This window comes from Ananas comosus, linkage group 2, assembly GCF_001540865.1.
Source record: "Ananas comosus cultivar F153 linkage group 2, ASM154086v1, whole genome shotgun sequence".
Lineage (NCBI taxonomy): Eukaryota > Viridiplantae > Streptophyta > Magnoliopsida > Poales > Bromeliaceae > Ananas > Ananas comosus.
This window is the reverse complement of record NC_033622.1, coordinates 9,004,000-9,014,812: the sequence shown is the minus strand read 5'-3', so window position 1 is coordinate 9,014,812 and position 10,813 is coordinate 9,004,000. Positions and strand designations below refer to the sequence as shown.

At 42.1% G+C, this 10,813-nt stretch overlaps 1 long non-coding RNA gene across 1 annotated transcript; it reads left to right on the top strand.

The window, feature by feature from the left end:
* On the top strand, positions 6,733-9,883 carry LOC109725641. Its single transcript, XR_002220304.1, has 3 exons — positions 6,733-7,109; positions 7,467-7,609; positions 9,611-9,883. It is a non-coding gene; the product is annotated as an uncharacterized LOC109725641 (long non-coding RNA).

Sequence of the window (10,813 nt, the reverse complement as noted above, 5' to 3'; positions counted from 1 at the left end):
CGGGGCTCTCACATTTAAACCTTGCTTAGCTATAGTCGGAAGTGTTCTTGGTTTTGGCCTTATTATAATCTGATGAGTCAACGCGGGATTGGCATATTTAATCGCTGCTCATGAAAAAGAATAAGTTAGCTTGTCTCTCATTTTGGATTAATATAACAAGATAATATGGGGCTCTCACATTTAAACCTTGCTTAGCTACGGTTATAAATATTCTTGGTTTTAACCTTGTAGTAATCTGATGAGTCAATGCGGGATTGTCATATTTAAACGTCGCTCATGAAAAAGAGTAAGTTAGCTTGTTTGTCATTTTGGATTAATATAACAAGATAAAACGGGGCTCTCACATTTAAACCTTGCTTAGCTACAGTTGCAAGTGTTCTTAGTTTTGATTTTGTTGTAATCTGATGAATCAACGCGAGATTGTCATATTTAAACGTTCCTCATGAAAAAGAGTAAGTTAGCTTGTTTCTCATTTTGGTTTAATATAACAAGATAATACGGGGCTCTCACATTTAAACCTTCCTTAGCTACAGTTGCAAGTATTCTTGGTTTGGCCTTGTTATAACCTGATGAGTCAAGGCGGTATTGTCATATTGAAACGTTGCTCATGAAAAAGATTAAGTTAGCTTGTTTCTCTTTTTCGATTAATATAACAAGATAATACGGGGCTCTCAAATTTAAACCTTGCTTAGCTACAGTTGCAAGTTTTCTTAGTTTTGGCCTTATTGTAATCTGACGATTCAAGGCGGTATTGTCATATTTAAATGTTCCACATGAAAAAGAGTAAGTTAGCTTGTTTCTCATTTTGGATTAATATATCAAGATAATACGGGGGTCTCACACTTAAACCTCGCTTAGCTACAGTTGCAAGTGTTCTTGGTTTAGGTCTTGTTGTAATCTGATGTGTCAACACGGAATTATCATATTTAAACGTTCCTCATGAAAAAGAGTAAGTTAGCTTGTTTCTCATTTTGGATTAATAAAAAAAGATAATACGGGGCTCTCACATCTAAACCTTGCTTAGCTACAGTTGCAAGTGCTCTTGGTTTTGGCCTTGTTGTAATCTGTTGAGTCAACGCGGGTATTGTCATATTAAAACGCTGTTCATGAAAAAGAGTAAGTTAGCTTGTTTCTCATTTTGGATTAACATAACAAGATAATACGGGGTTCTCACATTTAAACTTTGCTTAACTACAGTTGCAAGTTTTCTTGGTTTTGGCCTTGTTGTAATCTGATGAGTCAACGCGGGATTGTCACATTTAAACGTTGCTCATGAAAAAGAGTAAGTTAGCTTGTTTCTTATTTTGTATTAATATAACAAGATAATACGGGGCTCTCACATTTAAACCTTACTTAGCTACATTTGCAAGTGTTTTTGGTTTTGGCCTTGTTATAATCTAATGAGTCAACGCGAGATTGTCCTATTGAAACGTTGCTCATGAAAAAGAGTAAGTTAGCTTGTTTCGCATTTTGGCATAATATAACAAGATCATGCGGAACTCTCACATTTAAAACTTACTTAGTTACAGCTGCAAATATTCTTGGTTTTGGCCTTGTTATAATCTGATGAGTCAACGCGGTATTGTCCTGTTGAAACGTTGCTCATGAAAAAGAGAAAGATAGCTTGTTTCGCATTTTGGATTAATATAAGAAGATAAAACGGGGCTCTCACATTTAAACTTTGCTTAGCTACAGTATAATAGAACAATATAATTAGGTTTTACTCTCTGTTCGATTGAATAAGAAAAAGTACTCGTTGCTAATTTATACGGTTAGGGCGCAACTGAGTAGTCTAGTATTATTCCGGTTTTGGTTCTTGTGAAGGCTGATATCGATTCGTTCCAAATTTTCACTCTCGGGGCATAATAGAACAATATAATTAGGTGATAGTAAGGCAGGTGGAAATGCTATATATAAAACTATGCCTCGATCCAATGCTATGAATGCATGAACAGGTAATAAAAGCAGCTACTATACTACTATGCTCACTAACAATGTAACTCATCAGGTTACCCAAACACACTGGTGAGGATCCGCTCACTCACCCGACTCACAACCCAAACACCACGGGGAGGATCCACTCACTCACCTGACCAACAACCCAACTCTCAAACTCAATCTAGTAGAAGAGGAACTGCTCACTCGAGGTGAGAACTACTCACTCAACCAATTCTCAATCTCATGGCGAGGAACCGCTCACTCAAGGTGAGAACTACTCACTCGACCAATTCTCAATCTCATGGCGAGGAACCGCTTACTCAAGGTGAGAACTACTCACTCGACCAACCGTCTGCGGGGCCCAAAAAGGCTAACCCCTCGGGACCCAAAAAGGCTATCCCTATCGTGTGACAACTCCGGAGTGCACCGCTTGTGTAGAGCGACCACACCAAGCTTCGAACAGACATAGGTGTAAGATCAAATCCCCGTCAAAGAGGATACCCTACAACTCTAGACAATAACTCTCGAACAACAACATCCTACCAACTAAGGATGATCTCATAGTGTTTCCAACCACACTAATGTTCTCATGTTTCACAATAACTAGATGCCACTCGTCAAGTTTAAAGTTAACTAGATGCCACTCGTCGTAGTTATCTACAACTAGATGTCACTCGTCATTTAACATGGTCTTAACATCAGTTGCACTTTACTAGGTCTCATTTACCTAGATTCCAACTTACCATACCATATCACATATAGGTTTCATCACATTGTTCTCATGCCACTTGTCATTTGACTTAATCTCAACACTAGTTGTATCATACTAGGTTCCCATTTACATAAACATTACTTATCATATATAGGGTTAACTATCTCAAGTTCTATTCGTGCATACTAGAACCAAAGCCACGGTAAAGCTAACCACATACTAGCATGCAATAATTTATAGCAATCATCATCTAACACCCTATATGCAACATGCACAAGATGCAACTTAATCAATTAAAAATACTTAAACATAGGGAGCAGTCCAGCTGCTTCGGGATGGTCACCACCCACCTTTGATAGTGCCAAAAGCTAAGAAACTCGGCGTCGCGGTCCACGTGCGCCGCTTCCACACCTTGGGTCAAAACGAACCCTAGAGCGACCAAATCGGCGATAGCTCCGCGCTCGCTCGTCGGATCGACGAACCGTCTTCGCCTACGCGTTTGGGAGCATAGGAATTAGGTTCTAACCCATCAAAATAGATCAATCCCTCATATTTTCAAAAGCCCCAAAATCAAACCCTAGGTTTGCAATAATAGAGAAATCGTGGTTTCAAGCTCCAAATCTGAGATTGAACCTTCTCTTAAGCTCCAATGGTTTCCATTTAAACCACTCTTAAGCAACAAAACCCTTTTTAAAACCTAGGTCTAGCATCTATGAGGAAACCATGGGTGCTAGCTTCAAGTTTGAGCTAGATCCATCATCTCTAAACCCAAGAGGGTCCATTAGAACCCTTAAAACCAACAAAAAGCTACAAACCCTAGAAATCTCAAGTTAGGGTTGAGGCTTACCTCTAGGGTTTGCTCCAAAGCAAGCCCTAGCTTGAGGAAGATGAGGGAGAGAGCTTCTTTTCCTTCTCCTTGATCTTCTCCTTGCTTCTCTTCTTCTTCTCTTTCTTTGTCTCCTTCTTTTCTCCTTCTTCTTCTCTTTCTTTCCTTTTTTTTCGGTTTGAGAGAGAGAGAGCAAGAGGGGTGAGAGAGAGAGGGAGAGAAAATGAGAGAGAGTGGCTGAGGGAGAGGGGTATAAGTCCTCTAATGTAACAAAACCCAAAAAGCCCCTCAACTATTTTATTTTTCAAAGCATACCTGCTGTTCGGGGTCCCTTATACCGGACATGGGTTCTTGTATCGGTACAAGGCCTGGCAGACAGCCCAACCCGAGGTTCGGTTTCTCGGTTTCGCAGGGCTTGTACCGGTACAAGACCCCCTTGTACCGTACAAGGTCTGGCAGCTTCCAACTCGAGAGCTGCGATGGTTGTACCGGTACAACCATCACTCTTGTACCGGTACAAAAGCTCCAGAAAGCTATTTTTCATCCCTTTTTCGGCTCTACTTCGCGCCGATCGATGTCAAAACCATTCCAACACCTTTGGAACTCATTTTAGCTCTTCCAAACTTGTTGGAACGCCGAATGGAACTTGTCCAAACCGTTCAATTGCCCACTTTGGTCCATTTGGCCAAAGTTAGCCAAATTCCATCGAGATTCAATATCTCACAATCTCCTCCCCTTAAAAGGAGTTTCGTCCTCGAAACAACTCAACGACACCAAGCTTATTTAGGACTTTAAAGTCTAAATTCTCACCTCCACTTAGTTCTCAAACAAGTGAGGGTGATTCGTTCTCGAAACCAACCACTTCAATCTGAACCCCTACCTCAAATCGACTTTTGAGTCATCAAGGTTCCAATGCACTCTTGATTCCATGAGGCTATCCAAGGTTCGATGTCCCCAAGAGACCACTTACTAGATCCCTCAATCGCCACTTCCAACCTCCAATCACTCTACAACGAACTCACACAAACACTTGCCTGCAAATCCAAGCCAAACTCCTTGACAGAGTTATTGGCCAAACCGATCAGCTCGGTTTCTACACGTGGACCAATAATCACTAACCCACTACAATTCGTCGGGTTAGATCACCATCACACTCTCAATACGCGCTCGATCGCGAGATCCAATAGACGACACCTTCACTCCCGAACCCAAGCTCGGCTACCGCCCTAACAAAATCTCTACCCTCGACAATCTGAGGTAAGCAACGTACCATCACAACTTATACATGCTAGGGTAACTACGCCAACCCATGCCTTGGTCTCTACTATGCTTATGTATAAACAGTAGCAAACGACCACAACTACAATGCATGCAATGCACTTACTAAAGATATAATGTCATGCAGAAATATATACATGCTTCGATTAAACCGTACCTGCCATGACATCATTCGCAGTAATCGGCTCCTCCTCGACTTGAGCAGCATACATTCGGCCACTCGAAAAATATCGGGCCGCCTCAAACTGACGTGGCGCCAAAGCACGTCCAGTCGGCGCAACCATAGGAGGGACTCCACCATAATGGCCTGGAATTGCTGGAGCCGATGCGACAGACGGGGCAACCAAGGCCTTTCTCGGGCAATCACGGGCCATGTGTCCCGCCTGGCCACACTCATAACATCTCCCACGGCGTTGCTCACAGTGCGTAGCCCGGTGGTCTCCGCCACAAAAGATGCACCGTCGCACTTCACGGCCCTCAGACCGTTCACGCGGGTACTTCGGGGGCTTCTTGGAACCTGACTGGCCTCCAGAACCACCGTGCTGCCGCTTCTTTCCTTTATCCTTGCGAGCGCCTCACGGTCCTCACGCTCGCAAGTGTTCCTGTGCTCGACCCAAAGTGCGCGGTCTAACGCCTCCGCCGAAGTGTGGAACTTGAAGGCATGCACCAATTTGAATACTCCGGGCCGGAGTCCTCGAACAAAACAATCCACCCGGTCCTATTCTGTCGCCGCCACGTCCTAGGATTCGGTACATTACAGTTGCATTGACAACCTTAGTCGTAGCGAACCTACACTCATGATATTTAATATAGAATTGTAGTTTCATGATGACAACAACAAATTGATGTCAACAACAATATAAGACTTGATTCATAACAATTGTTCGTAGTTTAAATGGGGACTAACATTTTAATGTTGCATACACAATTACTTATGCATGTGATTGTAGGGAATGAAATTCATATATAGGTTAAAGACATTTCTTGTAGAAACATGTTATAGATGAATTATTCTATTAATTGCTCCATTTACATTATATACTTTTCGTATCATATTCATGCCTCAATTGACCCAGTGGTGTATTTCGCCATTCTCAGCGGCTTACCCACTGGGAACTATTGTTTAATAGTTCTCACCCCCATTGGTTGAATGTTTTTGTTTTAGAGCCTTCTGCAGTGGAAAAGGCTAGGGATCGTAGCAACGGGGTAGCGACTAGCTAGAGCCTCACGATGTTGTAATATATGAACCCATAGAATTATTTTTTGGCTTAGTTCAGTGGTGTATATTGTACATTATGTCCCTTGTAATCTTGTTGTACCTCTTGATTAAGTTATGGAAATCTTGTAATGTATTAGTTGTAGAATTTTGTATCTAGATGTTGTTTGTTCTTGCTCTGATTACCATGTTTTAGGAAGGATCATACTGTTCTCTCTATGATTGTTGTAGACGCTTGGTGTACATCGGGGTTGTTTGGTGTGCACAGCAAGTCTGTGCACGCACCTAGCGGGCTTTAGCTGCGGCCTGGGCCGTGACACATCGTCTGTCATATGTCAAATTTATTCGACTTGAGTTTCTAATATCGGAAACCCCTTTCCGATATTAACTCTGCCCTGGCCAAAGTCTTCTAAACTCGATCTCATAAATCATATAGGACTAACGCCCCTATCTACCAAGGGAGATAGATTCCATATAAGTGTACACCCTATTCCTACAATGAACCTACTGCAACCAACATGACCTGCAAGGACCCGAATGGCTAGAGACCAAATGTATGTACAGTCAAACTACAATAACCTCATTGTGAATAGCCGAGACACCGCAAGTCAAAGGACCAGTCACACTGTAAGGTACCGGACTTCTAAAATCATGAGGTTACAGTGTCCATTCGGTTGGAGAGCCATTTGAATGGTTCCGGTAAGGTTGCGGTGTAATGTAATATACCGGATTTAGATATAGAAATAAGTGTAAATAAAATAGTGTTATGAGATGGGCTAAGGTGTAATTGTGCAAATGAGAGGGGCCAAGGTGTAATGGTGCAAGTAATTGAGTTTACTTGGAGGGCAAGTTTCCTATGTACCTATGTAAAAGAGTTTACTTGTTGGGCAAGTTTTCTATGTAATTGAGTGAATCCTTGCCCTTTTCCCCCAAACCGTAGGAGAGAGAGAGGGTGAGTTTTCTCTCTTTTTCTCTTTGACTTTATGACCTCTCTTTCTCTTTGGTTCTCTTTACCAAAGAGAGGATTAGAGAAGAAAGAAAAATTGGAATTTGCTTGGTGGTGAAGCAAGCTTGGTGGAGAAGAAGCTCTTCTCCCTCTCATACTCAAGCTAGGGCTTGCTTTGGAGCAAACCCTAGAGGTAAGCCTAAACCCTAAATATGAGATTTCTAGGGTTTGTAGCTTTTTGTTGGTTTTAAGGGTTCTAATGGAACCTCTTGGGTTTAGAGATGATGGTTCTAGCTCAATTTGAAGCAAGCACCCATGGTTTCCTCATAAATGCTAAACCTAGGTTTTTAAAAGGGTTCTGTTGCTTAAGAGTGGTTCAAATGAAAACCATTGGAGCTTAAGAGAAGGTTCAATCTCAAATTTGGAGCTTGAAACCATGATTTCTCAATTGTTGCAAACCTAGGGCTTGGTTTTGGGATTTTTGAAAATATGAGGGATTGATCTCTTTTGATGGGTTAGAAACCTAATTCCTATGCTCCCAAACACGTAGGCGAAGACGGTTCGTCGATCCGACGAGTGAGCGCGGAGATATCACTGATTTGAGTGCTCTAGGGTTCGTTTTGACCCGAGGTGTTGAAGCGGCGCACGTGGACCGCGACGCCAAGTTTAGTAGCTCTACGGTACTACCACAAGGTGGGGGGTGTCATCCCGAAGCAATCGGGCTTCTCCCTATGTCTTAGTACTTTATCAATTTGTATTAAGCATATTGTATGTTGCTATGCATTATAGGATGACAATACATGCATTCCTAATCCTTATATGATGTTTATGATCAATATAGTATTATGATATGGATATATGATGTAATGGACATAAGGATTATGAAATGACATTGGTAAGCCTATGATGCTAAATGAAAGAAGAACCTAGTGTTGTATTTAAAGACCTAGTTTACAAGTGGCATTGAACTCATTGTGCTAAAAACACATATGACTTGAACTAGTAATGGATTGGTTGTTGTACTAGAAACTCTAGTTAACATTGATCAAGTTGCATATTGGGATATTGCATTATAGGGTACTAGTTGGCAATTGTTACATGTCATGGCATGCTAGTGGGAGTGTAGTGTTACTTGATTAATACTTGTACCTAGTATGCATGAGATTGGGACTTAGTGTGGTGAAACCCTATAAGGGCATGATTAATGTGGGTTAAACTTGTTGAGTGCATTAATCGATTAAGTTGCATATTGTATTTATTGCACTTAGGTGCTAGATGATTATGGTCATTGCTCATATTTGCATGCTAGTAGCTATACATCTTGATGATTGTTCCATGATCTAGTATGCATGATGATTACATGATGAAAACCCTACAATAAAGACCTAGACCCTATATGAGATGTTTAATGCTTATGTTGCTAAAGAACTAGTATGATGTAACTAGTGTTGATGATGAGTCTAAATGATGAGTGGCATCTAGTTAGAAAACTATGATGAGTGGCATATAATTGTTGATGACCTTGATATGAGAACATTAGTGTAGTTGAGACACTATGAGATTGGGTACAAGAACACCTTGATTCCATAATGAGATTACCCTTAGAGGGTAGGTTGTTGTTGCTCGTGAGATGATCACGCTCACATTGCCTGTCTGCGCTTGGTGGGGTCGCTCCCCTCAAGTTGTGCGCTCCGGAGATTGGTCACTAGAGAGGCAGCCCTACTTGCTGCTCGGATAGCCGCTTGTTATCCGCAGGCGTACTCGGGGATAGTCCAGCTAGGCATCCCTAGGAGGTTGACTCGGGGATAGTCCAGCTAGGCATCCCTAGGAGGTTGACATGTGAGCCTTGCTTGTGAACCTTGTGTTCACCATGAGATTTGGTTACCTATTGAGTCATACTCATTATTGTTGTTCATGATAACTTGCTTCCATAGTTGTTGTTGTGGTTCATAGTTGCCTTTGGCTTGCCGGCGGATTGGGTGATCTAATGAATAGCCTTATCGATGAACCTAGTGGTATGGTAGTTAGCCTTCACTAAGACATACATTGATAGCGAGCATAGTCGCTTGGTAGTTGGATTGGTGGATTTGCCTACATACAGTGAGTGGACATATTATTCCTTCACCTATGAGATTTGAGCGGAGAAGCCTTATACCTAGTAGGCCGAGATGTGAGTCGGGCAAAGTGTGGGGTAGCCTTTGCTTAGGACCTTGAGATGTGGGTCGGGCAAAGTGCGGGGTAGCCTTTGCCTAGGACCTTCGAGATTGGGTCGGACCTTCGAGATCTAAGTCTTTGCTCAGGACCCTTAAGACATGAATCGAATGAGACAAGAATGAGGTAGCTTTTCACCTACTAGATTTGAGATCTTAGGCAAAGTAGCCTAGCAGATTGGGTAATAACATGAATAGCATAAGAGTATTGCATTCATACTATGTTTAGATATAGTATACTGCATAGCTATGTTGTAGTTGTATTTACTTCATTGTCAAAGCATACTAGCATGACAAATGATGTGACATGCATTCTTTGCATTTGATGGCATAGTAGATATAGTAGCAGTTTATTTCCATATATCTCTTTCTTCTATCTATCTGTGCCAGCTTGGACCTAGTGGGAAGATCGGCGGAGTCGGCGGCCGAACCCACTGGGAACTATATTTATATAGTTCTCACCCCGTGTGGTTTTGGGGTACAGGTACACACGAGAGTGGATCGGCAGAGGATCGCGACAAGGGCTTAGCGCCCTTGTGCTAGTTGATAGTTTACTTTCGTATTTTGCATTAGAGTTACCCTATACATGTATTGAGAGGAGATGATGTATAGGATGTGAGGTATTTTGAGATAAATGTAAGCTTATATTCATATTTTGGAAAAGAATGCAAGTTGTAATTAAATGTATCAAGTAGAATGGTTGTAATAGAACAGTTAAGTATCTCTCTTTTGTTTCACTTATATGTCTTCTACTTGTGACGCTTGCTCTTGTTTGTTCAGCACTGTTCGTGCTCTCGTTGTTGTTGTATGATCATGTATGTATTCAAGTTGATTTCCTGGGGACTTGTTGTACATGATCTGGTTGGTTAGCCTTGGGCGGACAGGGGAGACTCTGCCCGTTCGGCATCACGCCCGCCGCCCTCGAAATGGGCCAAATTGGTACCGTTTTCGGGTAGTGCGGTCGGGGGCATGACACACACTACTACAATATTGAGTAAGTCACTGACGAGTGAGTAGACATCCAAGTGACTTCTCGCGTTGGTCACACTTGGTACCCTTGTTCTCTAACAACCACCTGCATATTTGCTTCAGTGTCCCCACACTGTCGACTCGAGACTCATCTTGTCACGCCCCGACCGCACGACCCGAAAACGGTACCTATTTGATCCGGTTCGAGGGCGGCGGCGTGAGGCCGAACGGACAAAGTCTCCCCTATCCGCCCAAGGCTAACTAACGAGATTATGTACAACAAGTCCCCAGGAAAAACAACTTGATTTCATACACAATCAAACAACGATAACACAAAAAGTGTTAAAACCATCGAGAGCAAGTGATACTAGTAAAAGCATACAAGTATACAAAAGAGAGAAACTTAACTATTTGAACCATGAAATCTAAAGCATTAAATACAACTTACATTAAACTTCATACATTTTTTTTCAATCTTTTCCAAAATGTAAATACATCAAGTACTCTCCAAAACCTCACCCTATACAACATCTACTCTCAAAATATAAAGACAGGGTGGAGCTAATGCAAGTAGAAAGTAAGCTATCAACTGATACAGCTAGGGCGCCAAGCCCTTGCCACGATCCTCTCGCTCGGTCGGGGCACTCGAACTAGCACCTGCAACAACGGGTGTGAGAACTACGAATAGTTCCCAGTGGGTTCGGCCGCCGACTCCACC